The sequence below is a fragment of the Anas acuta genome, chromosome 1, assembly GCF_963932015.1.
Source record: "Anas acuta chromosome 1, bAnaAcu1.1, whole genome shotgun sequence".
Taxonomy (NCBI): Eukaryota; Metazoa; Chordata; class Aves; order Anseriformes; family Anatidae; genus Anas; species Anas acuta.
Window position 1 is genome coordinate 131,456,493 of NC_088979.1, and position 15,365 is coordinate 131,471,857.

General features: G+C 38.6%; 1 protein-coding gene across 8 annotated transcripts in view; it reads right to left on the bottom strand.

Moving 5' to 3' along the window:
- SCUBE1 (signal peptide, CUB domain and EGF like domain containing 1) overlaps nt 1-15,365 on the bottom strand; it is a 255,507-nt gene that overhangs the window by 192,941 nt on the left and 47,201 nt on the right. The window lies entirely within an intron of this gene.

Genomic DNA, 15,365 nt, shown 5'->3' on the forward strand with positions numbered 1-15,365 from the left:
GACCTACAGTAATGTCATGCTTTAAATGGTCCAAGTCAATAACTGAAAAGCACATAACAGGACTTGGTGTCAGGTGTGTACTTTAGTAAACTCCTGGGAAAAAGATAACTTCATTTTCAGATTTGTTCTTAATTTTCATCCAGCACCAAGATTTGTCTGAAGAGGAAATTCAGGAGACAGTGTGATCAGTTGTTACATTACTCAGCATCAGACTGCAATGCACTGATCAATCCACTTCCTTTTTTCAAACAATGAATTAAGTAACACTATCTGTTTAAGTAAGCAACAGGAAAGTTAAGTAAGCTCCATGAGTTTCCCTGGCACTGAGGTCAAACTGACAGGCCTACAGTTTCCCAGGTCTACCCTCCAGCCCTTCTTGTAGATGGGCATCACATCTGTTAGCCACCAGTCGACTGGGACCTCCCCTGATAGCCAGGACCATTGATAAATGATGGAAAGCTCCTCTGCCAGTTCTCTCAGTATCCTCGGGTGGATCCCATCTGGCCCTATTGACTTGCATACATCCAACTGCCGTAGCAGGTCACCAACCATTTCCTCATGGATAGTGAGGGCCACATTCTGCTTCCCATCCCCTTCCACCAGTTCAGCATGCTGGGTATCTAGAGAACAACTGGTTTTGCCGCTAAAGACTGAGGCAAAGAAGGCATTGAGCACCTCCGCCTTTTCCTCATCTTTTGTAACTAAAGTTTTCCCCCACATCCAGTAAAGGATGGAGATTATCCTTAGTCCTCCGTTTTGCGTTGATGTATTTGAAAAAACATTTTTTGTTGTCTTTGACGGCAGTAGCCAGATTGAGCTCCAGATGAGCTTTGGCCTTTCTAATTTTGTCCCCGCACAGCCTTGCAACATCCTTATAGTCCTCCTGAGTGGCTTGCCCTCTTTTCCAAAGATCATAAACCCTCTTTTTTTCTCCTAAGATCAAGCCACAGTTCTCTGTTCAGCCAGGCCAGTCTTCTTCCATGCTAGCTCATCTTTGGGCACGTGGGGACAGACTGCTCCTGCGCCATTCAGATTTCCTTCTTGAAGAGCGCCCAGCCTTCCTGGACTCCTCTACCCTTCAGAACCACCTCCCAAGGGACTCTACCAACCAGTGTCCTGAACAGTTCAAAGTTGGCCCTCCAGAAGTCCAGTACAGTGGTTTTACTGGTCCCCTTCCTGGCTTCTCCAAGAATGGAGAACTCTACCATTTCATGGTCACTCTGCCCAGGACAGCTTCCAACCACCATATCTCCCACCAGTCCTTCTCTGTTTGTGAAGAGAAGGTCTAGCAGGGCACCTCCCCTGGTAGGCTCACTAACCAGCTGCATCAGGAAGCTATCTTCCACGCTCTCCAGAAACCTCCTAGATTACTTTCTCTGGGGCGTGTTATTCTTCCAGGATATGTCTGGGAAGTCCCTCATGAGAACAAGCGCTGACGATTTCGCAACTTCTGTCAGCTGCCTGTAGAACTTCTCATCTGTCTCCTCATCCTGGTCTGGAGGTCTATAACAGACCCCCACCAGGATACTTGCCTTGTTGGCCTTCCCGCCGATCCTAATCCATAGGGACTCAACCTCATCATTCCCAGCTTCAAGTTCCACAACATCAAAACACTCTCTGATATAGAAAGCCACACCACCACCCCTTCTGTGCTGCCTGTCCCTTCTGAAGAGCTTATAGCCAGGCACTGCAGCACTCCAGTCATGAGACTGGTCCCACCACGTCTCCGTGATTGCAACCAAGTCGTAGCCTGCCTGCCGCACAATGGCTTCTAGCTCCTCCTGTTTGTTATCCATGCTGTGTTCTGTGTGTAGATGCACTTCAGTTGGGCCATTGCCTTCTCTCCCAGCTTTGCCATTGTTCCCCTTGGTACAGCTCTAACAAGCCTCGTTTCAGCCCTTTCCCCTTCTTACCTAGTTGAAAGCCCTCTCAATGAGCCCCGCCATCCTGGCCTAGGATCTGTTTTCCCCTTAGAGATTGGGACCTGTCTGCAGCCATCAGGCTGGGTGCTGAGTAAAGCATCCCATTATAAAAAAACAAACAAACAAACAAACTCTCTGTTGGCACCAGCCTCTAAGCCACATGTATATCAGGTGGGCTTTCCATGCCCTCCCCGTACTCCTCCCTGCCACCATGGGGATAGACAAAAACACCACCTGTACTCCCACTCCATCCACTAACCATTCCAGTCCCCTAAAGTCCCATTTGATAGCCCTGAGGCTTCTCTCTTCAGTGTCATCACTGCCAGCCTGGACTATTAAAAGAGGGTAATAGCCAGAGGGGCGAACCAGGTTGGGAAGCTTTCTGGCAATGTCCCTGACCCTGGCCCCAGGGAGGCAGCAGACTTCCCTATGGGTAGGGTCAGGCCAACAAATAGGGCCTTCTGTTCCCCTGAGAAGGGAGTCACCTACAACACCCTTCTTTCTGTCTTGGTAGAGGCAGTCCTGAGGCATGGAGTCGACTTCCTCGCCCTAGGCATCCTCCTGGGTAGACTTCCTACCTCATCCTCACCTACTGGTCTCTCAAGCTCCAGGGCCTCAAATCTGTTGTGTACAGAAATTACAATTATAAATGATAATGATACAGTCTTCTAAGAACTTATTTATGCTTACTGCATTTAAATAAGACAGCAACTCCCAAGGCCAGAGCTGGATATGTACAACCACATTTTCAGTTGCCAGTGAGCTAAGTCCTGATCATCCCTTTCTGGAACTGGTTTGGGAAATCTTGAAAATCCACTGCTTGTTTTAAAAGATAACATTATTGGGAGAAAAAAAAAAAAAAAAGATAAAAAGAAACTTGCTTACTTGGGGTACAACTAACTGTACAGGTTCATCTGTCTTACAAGATGAAAGAAGCTTGTATGCTATAGTGTACATTCTTCTGGAAAACAGAGGTGAATCTTTTTGTTACAACCTGGATCTCTTTTTCAGCAGCCCTAGGGAATGCAGCAATGTCATACAATGCTATTGTCCTTCTCCATCAACGTGTTACTTAAAGGGTACATAAAGTACAAGCCTAATTATTATATAAGCATCCAATAACTTTTTAAAATTCTAGACAGTTATCTGAGAAAATCTTAGCATTTGATAACGTGAGGAAGTGCTGTAATTTGCAATCACTGTATTCGAGTCATAGGAAGAGAATCTGAAGTTGTCTTTTTTACATAACCTAATTCTCTTTAGTCTGGCAGAACCTGTATCCATCTTATACAGACTGACTTCTTTCATTATTACTGCTGAGACTCTCAGCAGACCAGATATTTGTTTTATTTGTGTATTCTGCAACAATGGGATAGCACTCTCAGAAGTCTCACAAAGCCACTGTGATTTATAAGCCTCCAGAGAAGCCAATCTTCCAGCAGCATATACAACTTGACTAAGAAATGTTCAAAATAAAGTAAGAACTGATCTCTTCTGCTTCCAGCTTTCTGATTTCAGCAGAGTAGAAGACATCACTATGTAATAATTAAAATCCAAAATACAAAACAAACTGTAAAACAGACTGAAGAAATGCTTGTTCCCATTTTGTCTAAACAGTTTCAGCCTGGTATCATGAAATTTGCTGTGCACTAACCATCTTTTCCAAGCAGAAGGCTGCAGAGACATCATCCTAGGAAAGTAAAAAATCTACCTCCAGCAAAATCCATTCCCAGTCTTCATGAAACCAGTTGCCACTCATCACATCCTCATATGTCCAAAAATCCTTACAGCACATACAAGAAAATGTATTTGTCAGCACAGCTACAGATCATTGTGGGCAAAGCCTCTGAAATCAAAGGAAACCTCTGTGTGGAGTTGACACATTTTGGATCAGTGTCACAGCTGAACTGTCAAAGATGCCTTATGGCCATTAACATGCAAGAGGAAGAATGGCTGAGCCCTGAAAGTCAATGAGCCAAATTCAGCTTTTAGTGTTGAATTTCACAGATTTCCATAGAAAATTGGGAAGCATGCATTGTAACAACCTTTATCTTGGCATCTATCAAGGACCTAAATCCCAACACGCACTATGCAGCAGAACTTCAAAATAGGAGTAGACTGGGTAAAACATAGGTTCATTTGAAACTTCTTCTAGATTACTAATGTAAAGGAAAATCTGGAGTTAATTTAGAAAACACAAATTATAATTGACTTTGAAAGGAATAATTTATGTGCTTGGACATTTTAAAATAAATAGCCAAAGGAAGTTGTCTGCCCTCATCAATGTCTTCTAAACTAAAGAGCCATGAACAAAACTAAGCATACAGGTATATTACACAGATGTAGGGTATTTCCTAAAGCAGTTGGATCTATAAAACAGCTAGAAAAATAAATATTAAATTCTTTGTAACTGTACTTCAATGGACAAATCTCCATATTTTTTTGGTATCTAAAGAAAAAGATATTTCTGTTTTCATCTTTATCTATTAATCTAGCTGCTTTAAACAAAACACTGCCAAGGGGCATTATGGAGACGTTAAATAACATTGTCTTTAAAGACTTGCCAAAGGAACCATGTTTTTACCTTCATGTTCCATGAGAAGTTGCTACCAGCCCTTGTTTCACCTACAGAAGACAAAGCATACCACTTGCAGAATTGTGTATTATCAGTAGTTTTATGCATATTGCCTGCTTCTCCAGAACTGGTATGCAGCAAAGGACAATGTGAAATGCTGGAACGCTTATTTCCATGTGGTAACATTTTGCACTTTTATGGCTTCTCTCTTAAAAGGCCTTAAAGAATTTTTTACTGATTCATTACTGAGTTTGGTCACTGTTCCTCCCAGAACTAATGCAGCATCTTCATTAAAAAAAAAAAAAAAAAAAAAAAAAAAAGCACCATACTACCTTCCAGTTCTTAAACAATTGAGAATAAAGCTACAGTATGAACATAGCTTTTTTTTTTCGTATGATTGGGAAAGAAGTGACTTTGTAATATCTAAAGGTGAAATGCCCTGGGGTGAAATTGCAACCCTACAAAAGTCAAGAGGCATTTTTGGCATGGACTTTGTTCAGGACAACATTTTTCAACATTTTTTCTGGGATGTATGGTAAAGAGATACCAGAGACAAGATCAGCAATTAAATTGCTTGTTCCCACTAACAAATTCAGAATAAGAAGCAGTGTAGCATCACCACTGTTACTTTACGTTTAAGGAAGTAGGCAGAAATGTAGTATCACAGAATCACAGAATTTCTAGGTTGGAAGAGACCTCAAGATCATCAAGTCCAACCTCTGACCTAACACTAACAGTCCTCACTAAACCATATCCCTGAGCTTTACATCTAAACGTCTTTTAAAGACCTCCAGGGATGGTGACTCCACCACTTCCCTGGGCAGCCTATTCCAATGTCTAACAGTCCTTTCGGTAAAGAAGTTCTTCCTAACATCCAACCTAAAACTCCCCTGGCGCAACTTAAGCCCATTCCCCCTCATCCTGTCACCAGGCACATGGGAGAACAGACCAACCTCCACCTCACTACAGCCTCCTTTAAGGTACCTGTAGAGAGCAATAAGGTCGCCCCTGAGCCTCCTTTTCTCCAGGCTGAACAACCCCAGCTCCCTCAGCCGCTCCTCGTAGGACTTGTTCTCCAGGCCCCTCACCAGCTTGGTCGCCCTTCTCTGGACTCGCTCGAGCACCTCGATGTCCTTCTTGTAGCGAGGGGCCCAAAACTGAACACAGTACTCGAGATGCGGCCTCACCAGAGCCGAGTACAGGGGGACGATCACTTCCCTAGCCCTGCTGGCCACACTGTTTCTGATACAAGCCAGGATGCCGTTGGCCTTCTTGGCCACCTGAACACACTGCTGGCTCATATTCAGCCAACTATCCACCAATACTCCCAGGTCCTTCTCTGTCAGGCAGCTTTCTAACCACTCATCTCCCAGCTTGTAGCTCTGCTTGGGGTTATTGCGCCCCAGGTGGAGGACCCGGCACTTGGCCTTATTGAACTTCATGCAGTTGACCTCAGCCCATCGGTGCAGCCTATCCAGATCCTCCCGCAGAGCCTTCCTACCCTCAAGCAGATCGACACACGCACCTAACTTGGTGTCATCTGCGAACTTACTGAGGGTGCACTCAATGCCCTCATCCAGATCATCAATGAAGATATTAAAGAGGACTGGCCCAGCACCGAGCCCTGGGGAACGCCACTAGTAACCGGCCTCCAACTGGATTTGACTCCATTTACCATGACTCTTTGGGCCTGGCTATCCCGCCAGTTTCTAACCCAACGAAGCGTATGCCAGTCCAAGCCAAGAGCAGACAGTTTCTTGAGGAGAATGCTGTAATATGCAAACTGACAATAATACAAATAAAGTCCTGGATCATAATCAGATCAACGTCTGGTATATTTTCATGGCTTTTGCAGTCCCCAAATCTAGTCATTAAAAAGAATAAAACCACATTATTCTCACACGGGAACATTTATATATACTCTGTTTCTTTAGCAGATTCTACATTAAATATACTTTCAGGAGTAACACACACCCTGGATAACCTGAATTATGTAAGCTATTTGTATTTCCTATATTGAGTCGCACTTTCCTTAAAAAGAGAACCATCTCTAGAACTAAAGGCCAGAAAAAAAGCTCACAGAAGTTAAAGACTGTTTTGGTTAAGCGCAGCCCAAACTTGCTGGAGGTTCAGGTCTCTTTGGAAAGCATGCAACCAGAACAAGACAACTAAAATAATAAGATTCTCAAGGAGTTCAGCATCAGCAAATTTCCACATGTTCAAAATTACTTGAAACCTTTCAGTGTTCTGCTCTTAACATTTGCAAGAGTTCAAATTTATCATTTGTCACATCTGGAAACAAATCTGGCTCCTTCTGATATATATGTATTTTAAATACTCAAAAATGGTAACATCTTTATTCTTTAGATGTTGTGACCTGGGGAACATTACGATCTAATGAATCAAAGAGGAACACACTGCAGTTTTTATGGCTTTCAGGTTGTCATGATATTTTCAAGACGTCTGTGCCCAAGAAAACTGTAAAATTTGATAGCCATTAGGACTACTCCGAAAGCCAAAGTGAAGGGTGAGCAGGATGGGAATGGGGTAAAACCAGAAAATACAGTCTGAGGTTTCTCAGTGGAGAAAGAAAAGAGTAGAACAGGTACAATAGGTTGTTTAGTATGAGGGTTTCTTGCAGTTTAAATCCCTCAAGCGCCCTTCTACTTGTTCTTCCAGTGTTTTCCATGTTAGTTCATCCCTGAAGAAGAAAAAAAAAAACAACTCAATTTTATATTATATATTTATTTAATGTATTTATTATTTAATATATTATATATATATGTATATATATATATTATAACAGCAGTAAAATGAAAATGTCATGTCAACTTAATGGAGATGATATGGATGCAATCTGTGGCATTGCTGGGGTGTTCTTCTGGAAGACATCTCATACAGTTTCCCAGAAAACATCAAGTACTCTGTTGCAGTTTTATTTGCTTCCTCTTATTATGAGAAGGCTGAGCATAAAATTAATCATACTTTGCATCTTGTTAAAGTCCCTGTCCAAAAGAGAGGGAAAAAAATGAATCCAAACCAAATTATGCAGGGGTATAGCCACATGGTTAAAAAGATTTTTAAAATGCAAGCAGCCTCAAATTTAAAACATTTAGGATGCACTTGAAGGTTAATGGCTTGATATCTTATCAAGCCATTAATCACTGTCAGTAAGGTGGGACTTTTTTATTTTATGTTTTTTTTTTTTATTATTATGTTCTTCTCTAACAATAATTATCTCCTTAAAGTTGTTAGAAATCACAAAGAGTGAGGATGACCTTACAAGAGTCACCTTCCTTTCTTGAGGAGGAGATGCACTAACTGCTCTGGGGAAAAAAAAAAAAAGCTCACAGACTCACAAGCCTTCTCTAAGGAGGCAATTGAGTATATGAACTTCTGAATTTATCAGCTGTAGAAAAATAAGTGTGTTTAGCAGTTACTGTTTTGTAAGGTTTACTTAATATTCTTCAAATATAATTCAGCATACAACACGAAAATTAAAGAGTCACATCCAAAGCTTCTGGTAGCTAGACACGGTTGTGTGCTGTAAATAGAGTTCCACTGACTCAGATCACATGTTAAATGGAACAAGGCAGCAGACTGAAAACCCAAACTTTCTGCAGTAGCTGCATGGTTATATTTTACATTTACATTTGACAGTGAATGACTATCACATTCTTTATTCATTGATAAGAAATACAGTCTCTGGAAACTCCCCTTCCTTATATTTTTCTTAAATTCACTTTACCTTTCTCAGTTTTCCCATCTCTTTCTTACGCACTTCCCTCCTTTCCCTCAAAAAATTGACTCCTAGTTCAGAGTCAAAAGAAAGTTTTTAATAACTGGGCATTTTAACACTGTAACTTTGCCTCTGGGCATCAGATTTGATATACTCTTCTAAATGAGAGCAAAGAAGCTCCCCTTTGATTCTTATCTGCACTTTGGTGCAGGTATTACTGCTTCAGTGTACACATACTTTACCAAAGAAAAGTTATCACTGAAGTACAGAGGATTCGAAATTAGTTTAAAAACAAAACAAAAGCAACTAAACAAAAAAACCCACAACACCAAACTTAATGCTGAGATTTTGCATGCACTTGGTGTCATTTGCTGGCCAGATAAATACCTTTTTTGGTGATACATTTAACACTCCAGAAGCAGGAACAAAGAGGAGATTGAATAAATAACATGGAACATTCTTCATTTAGGACTGTGCAGAGTTTTTGATTGTTTAATTGATAAGTCTTCCTACTGCATTAATATTAGGTTTATAGAGCACTTTTTGCCATGAATTACTTTTGTGGGTCTAAAGCCTTTGGATGGCTACAGTCAGTTATGGAAAAAAGTCTTCCATTAAATAGAATATGAATAGAAAACTTATTATATACATTTGTACATTATGTAAATTTATTATCTCTAATATCTCTATAATATTATCAGTATTATCTCTATGCCATTCTAATCAGCACAATGGGAACTGATTTGGGACCACTGAAGCTCCATTCATACTTAATATAGCATTTTACCAGATTTAAAAAAAAAAAAGAAAAAAGAAAAAAGATGCTATCCTGCACCAGGCATCTTGAAGTCTCGATTATAGTTTATTGTGGTTTCATGTTTTTCCTAACTGATATTTAAACAGATTCGCTACAAGTTCTTTGAACTGCAAGTGAGATACTCAAATAAAGATGGATACCTACAGAGCACATAAAATTTTAGAGTCTGTCTTTATTTAGTGGCTGCCATGCCTGACAAGCTCAAACAGAGAGATTTCCTGTTCACAAACTGTTATGAATGTGAAACATTACATTTGACAGCATTTTCCCCACCACTTCCAAATCACAGACATTTCCATCACAATTCCCTCTTTTAGTATCATGGGAAATGTTTGCTTCCACATCTAATCCTGCATGTTCTTGGAGATCTAATGGGAGAATATTTTTGTGTGCCTTACTGCCACAACTGGTGTGCATACATCCTAACAAGCATGGTTTCGGTAAATCACAGCAGGAGCTTATTCCTAGACCTTCAAATTGAAATACGCATCTAAAAACTTTGAGGAGGATGTTTAAAAGTGTTAGAGTCCCTGATTCACGCTGACATCATTCACTTATGCTTTTCCAACCCTTCTGCACATCTTCCTCATTTGCCAATTCTTTACCTCCAACCTTCCTTTGCATTTCATTCTTAAATTCCTGTCCATTGACAAAAGGAAACAATACCAAGCCTCAATTTTGAACTAAATTCTCTTACTACCAGTCAGTGAACAAACATTAGCTTATTGCCCAAGAACCTTCATGTCAAAGAACAGAAGGTAGCTATTCCTCCTTGCTTATTTCAGAGTATGCAGCAGATCACATTATAGTGTAAAATGGAAGACTTCTCAATACCATACAGCTCATGCTTCATGCTTCCCTGGCAGATTAACACTACTTCAGCTTCAGATTGAGACAGATAAGGCCAAAAGAGCTTTAAGGAGTTATCCTGTATTGATTTTCAACAGTTTAACAGTCTTGAGGAGCTTTTTACATGTTCCAGCAGATATGCCAATCATTTAATAGCAAAGTCAAGTCTTCTGACAGCAGGGTTTCCTTTTCAAACGATTTTTTCCGTAGATGCTTTAGCAGTATCCCTTGGGCTAGTGCAGACTCCTAGCTGAGATCTGTTCTGTCACACTGGTTAACCACTTAGGAAATACAATGTACTTTATATCATGTAGAATTTTTAGAGTGTAGGGCTTTCTGTCATCCTGTATTATTTGATCAAACTCCCTATTTCATATGGGATGTGTATCAGCCTTGAAATATACCAGGCTTGCAAAAGAACTTCCATGTGTATATACCATACTACTAATCTATCTATAAGCAGAGCAACTCTTATTGCACACACCATGAAACTGCTGTGAGAGAGTCATTGTACACACTCAAATGACCTGTTCAGTGCTGCCCTTCATTTCAACATTAGAAGAAGTCTGATGGCTACTTCTAATGTGATACATAAGGGTCCCATTCATGTCCTCTTATAACCCTGGACCTAATAGCTATGAAGCCCAACAAATTAACTCTGCATATTATTTTCTCATCTGTCCCAAATGCAGATAAAACCAATATATTTCCTCAACAGCATCCTTTATGAATATAGAAGGCCTCCCAGAATTTTAGTTTGCAAAGAGCACTCTGTACAGGCTGCCACTCTACGGCCTTCACAAGTGTGAAGACAGTAGCACTTTCCCTATTAAAAAGTAGCTGACTGGAGGACAACTTAGATGATTAAGGCATAGATCCTTCTTTGTTTCAGAGTCATAATTTTTACCACAATTAGTTTTTCTAACTGCAGAACTGTTTATCTGGACTAGGAAGGTCCACATGATAGTAAAACAGCTGTAACATAGGACATACTGAAAACAACAGTATGGCTCATTCATTAAACTCAATGAAACAGAAATCCCACATACCTTGTTGAAATTTAAGACCCTAAAGTAATTTAGCAAGAGTAGTACATTAATACCTGCACGTTGACTAACTTCCAAATCAAATCATTTTATATTCCACTGTTCTTATGAGGACATAGTACAGGGAATTTCCAGTTTTCCTTCTATTTTCTATGGTACACACTGAGTGTAAGCCTGTTTAAAAACTATTTGAATGCTCTAGCCTAGATACAGATGCAAAATCTGTATATAATTTATGCTTTCAGAAGAGTGTTTTTTTTTTTTTTTTTTTTTTTTTAAAGTCCTTAAAGATGCTGAGTCCTGCAAGGAAACAAATTTTCTGAGATGCCACTACAACTATAAGAATTGTCTTCTCTATGAGGTTATGTATTTGCTTCCCTCATTTTTGTCTAGCACCCTTCAACTTTATGCACTTCATAGAAGGTAATAATGTGACTAGGCTACAGATTTTGTTATTATCCAGGAGTTGAATACAATCAAGTCACCTTTTCTTTCTGTGATGGCCAGTTCAAGTTGTCACAGAACAGTGCCTCAGAATCTCAACTTTCATCAAGTTAAATCTTATTAAATTTATGATAATATAAATAATACCCTAAATGTGAGCACACAGCACTGTCTGAAACAGCTGTAGGAGCTACTGGAAACAGAAGTCAGTGGATTTGAGACTGTCCAATCAAAAATTATTTCCAGGATGCCAAAACATTCGGAAATTTTGCTGCACAGCTCAGAATACTAGTGCACCCCCTGAGCTTCATAACAACAATTCTATATTCACAATATGTAAAGTGCCCGCAGTGTAGCATTGCTTAGGTACAGACCAAAAATTTCCTTTTATTTTTTTTTTTCTTTATTTGGGAATATGGCCCTGGCCAGTAACAACAGGAAACCCTGGATGATGATGATGGTCAATGCAAAAGGGTTTTATTTTCAAAAGAATATTAGAATATTACATTAATGTAATTTCTGACAGTTCTAAAATTTTATTAACAAAAATATAAACATCATTTATGTAAGCTGTCCTTAGTCTTCTAAAAAGTGATACAGAAGTAGATCTTGTGAGCCAGAGCTCTATTTATAACCAGAGGCAAATAATAATAGAGAAAATTTGAAAACCTACAGTAAACAACTTTTGTTTTTTTAACCTGTGGATGTGTAACAATCGTTAAGCAGAGACATAGATATGCACGCTGTGACCACCAGCATGGAACCCATCAACTCTTTCCATCATTACCCTTTATAGGCTCATCAAAACATTCCCTAGACTCACTGGCCAGTAGAGAAATAAGTGAGAGCAGGGGCTCTCTGAAAAGGAACTAATGAAGCTACACACTCCCCTTTGCCTGAGACACAGGGGTGAGGGTTAGGCAAGGCCAGGGCAGGCTGTACAAACACATATTTCACAGTGAGGAAAATCCAGGAAAAGGGGTAAGGATGAAATTTAAAGTTCAACTGTGAAAAACACCATTGTTGACCTGTGAATCACCAAATATTTTCAATTATAAACTGTGCTTGCATCTGATGTTTGGACAAGAAAGAAAGATAGAGCAAACAGATGCAATAACTAGCTCTGCCAAGAAATTAAATATTTTGCTCCACTGTTCAAATATCCGTACTAGAAAGTACCCAGGGCTTCTAGTGCTGTTAAGGCTATCTAGTGTAAAAAAATAATGAAATAGTTTGTATTTATAGCCTGTAAATTTTCCTTTTGTAATTTTATATAATTATATTTGTTTGTTACTTTTGGGAGGATGTTAGGTAAAAGAACCAAAGAATAACTACAACTTCTGTATAGTATTCAAACAGTACCATGCATTTGACTGACCACATTACAGCAAACTAATTGTACTGCCTTCTTCCCCAGTAGCAGATTCATAAAAGTGGGTAAGTTTATACAAATATTGTTTGTGTCCTCTAAACTTATCCCAAATACTGATTTAGATTATTTATCATGGAAGGCCTTTTACAGCAATGCTATTTTATTATGAACAGATAAGCAATATGTAACAATCTCTTAACTAAACACTTGTTTAACAACCCAGTAAACAGCTGGTGGTTTTTTGTTTGTTTTGTTTGTTTTTCTTTTTTAAATTGGACAGCATATATAAAACTAGACTCTATATAAAACTAGAAACTAGAAAAGTCACTTTTTGAAATGTTCTTGATGAGTTCTCCATGCTCCTCTTTTCCCCTTCCCATCTTTCTAGATAATAATTTTTAAAACCTATGTCTGGTGTATGTTCATAGCATTTCTAAGACATATAAACAAAAGTCCTCAAGAGAACACATTATAACATTCTTAGTTATTCATTGAAAACAGGGCACCAGGCCTAAACAGTTAACTCACCCATGATTAATAGAGGACTTTACCCCCAATAAAAGGCTCAAAATTAAAGGGGTTTTAGGTGTTTATCAATGGCTCCTGGTTTAACAATGTAGCCATTTAAAGTTAGATTAAAGGTCCAGATCAAACTTTTTAAAGGACCTGTTTGTTTTCCACAACTGACTTAAGACTCTTCTTAATGAAGTCTCATTTTCAGAAAAGCAGGAAGGCCAGTCATTCTGAAGATATTATTTGCCAAGCTGAAAAATTAATAACTTGTTTTGTAGGGTTTGGCCATCATCATGTAGAGACAGGTAATGTAACACTTGTAGTAAACAACTGTAGGCAGGAGGCTCACAAGAGGCAGGTGTATATGACTACCTGTTCGCATGCAATTCTTTTCCAGTATACAGAGCATGGCTAAACACCTATCTACCAACTGTGTTCTGTGTTGCAGCAAACATACTCATTTTCCATTTCTATTCTGAAAATGAAATTAAACCCAATGATTTGGATTAAATTTCTGGCTCTAGAAGTCTCCAAATCACTAGGTGCAGATAATGGTTACATCATTCTTCCATGTTCAATTTTTTATAGTCTACCCTAAGTGTCCACTGTTGACTGTTGTCAGAGACTTCACATCAACCTAGACAGATCCTTAGTCCAACTCTGCTTGGCCATCTTACACATTCAAGATATTGAAACATAAATATACATAGGTGTGTGGCATGGGTAAATAACTGGAGTTATTTGAACCCACTGTAAAGAGCCCTGATTTTACTTTTTCTTCTAACAGATATAAATTAACAATCTTTGTATGCGCTGTCAGCACAGAACATACAACTACACAGTACAGAAAAAATATGATGTAAGCTTAAAAGGTATTCTGAAGGTCTGACAACTAAGCAAAGGAAACTGACATTCAGGAAGGTCTGTCCACCTCCATAGCTGGCAAAAGTGACTTTTGTTCAAAGATACTTAAATGCACATAAATGTCTAGCAGGTTTAGTGTAAACAGCCGAATTTACATTTAGTGTAATGCAAGCAGACAACTCACAGTTACTGGAATTAAAAGCAATTTGTACTGGACAAGTTGGATTGCATTTTAAATTAGAGAATAAATAAATTAAATGGGAGACTGAATTTCATGATTGAATGAGAATATTGCAGCTTAAAAATCATCTGTCATGGTTAAATTTAAAGTACAATTAAGTACGGAATATTTTTCAATAGTTTTTTAAATTAATATAACTTTATTTTACTGCAATTTAGGCCTCATGTAAGGGTGCAATGTAAAACCCATAATCAACTGTCAGAACAAAAATTTAAATATTAAAGTGAATTAATTATACAATGCATTGTTAGAGACTGCAATTATATTCCTAGTACACCATCTAATTTGTGACTGACAAGCATTTATTGAGGATAAGGAAATGCAGGAAGCTAATATTTATATTAATTCACATGTTATTTTTGTGATTTGTAACCCTAGAAAATTTTTAAAATAAATAAATAAAGACAGCAACATGTTTTCAAATTACTACAGAAAAAGTAATCCCCACACACACCATCCAAACAATTTTACAGCCAACAGATGGAAAAAAAACACATGGAGGAGACATTTTTAATTAAGTGCAATATAAAGACAATAATGGTTACCCATACTCAGTCTAAACAATTATCAAAAGGGCCTCAGCTTTTAAAAATAAGTCATTTAAGAATGGCTTACTGTTTTAAGCTTAGGCTGTTTCCAATTATAAAAAAGAGCTTTTAATTAAGATTAGTAAAGTCTAATTCAAGCTATAATTTGGTTCCTTTAGTTAGCAAATGTCTATTAAAACTGAGCAATTAAGGCTAAATGGGTTGAAGCATTTAAAGCACTCCCCCCAGCATCAAATACTACAATAGAAAAGACCATGTCAGTGACTAATTCAGACCAGAAGACATGTATTTCCACTGGGTTTTATATTTCCTTGTTGATCATAAAGTTTGCTTAAGAATCCATTGGTAAACTAGATTTTCACTGGAACTTAATTTTTTTTATGTTTGTATATTATGTAACAAAATATAAGCTACAAGTTCTTCAACCTGACACAT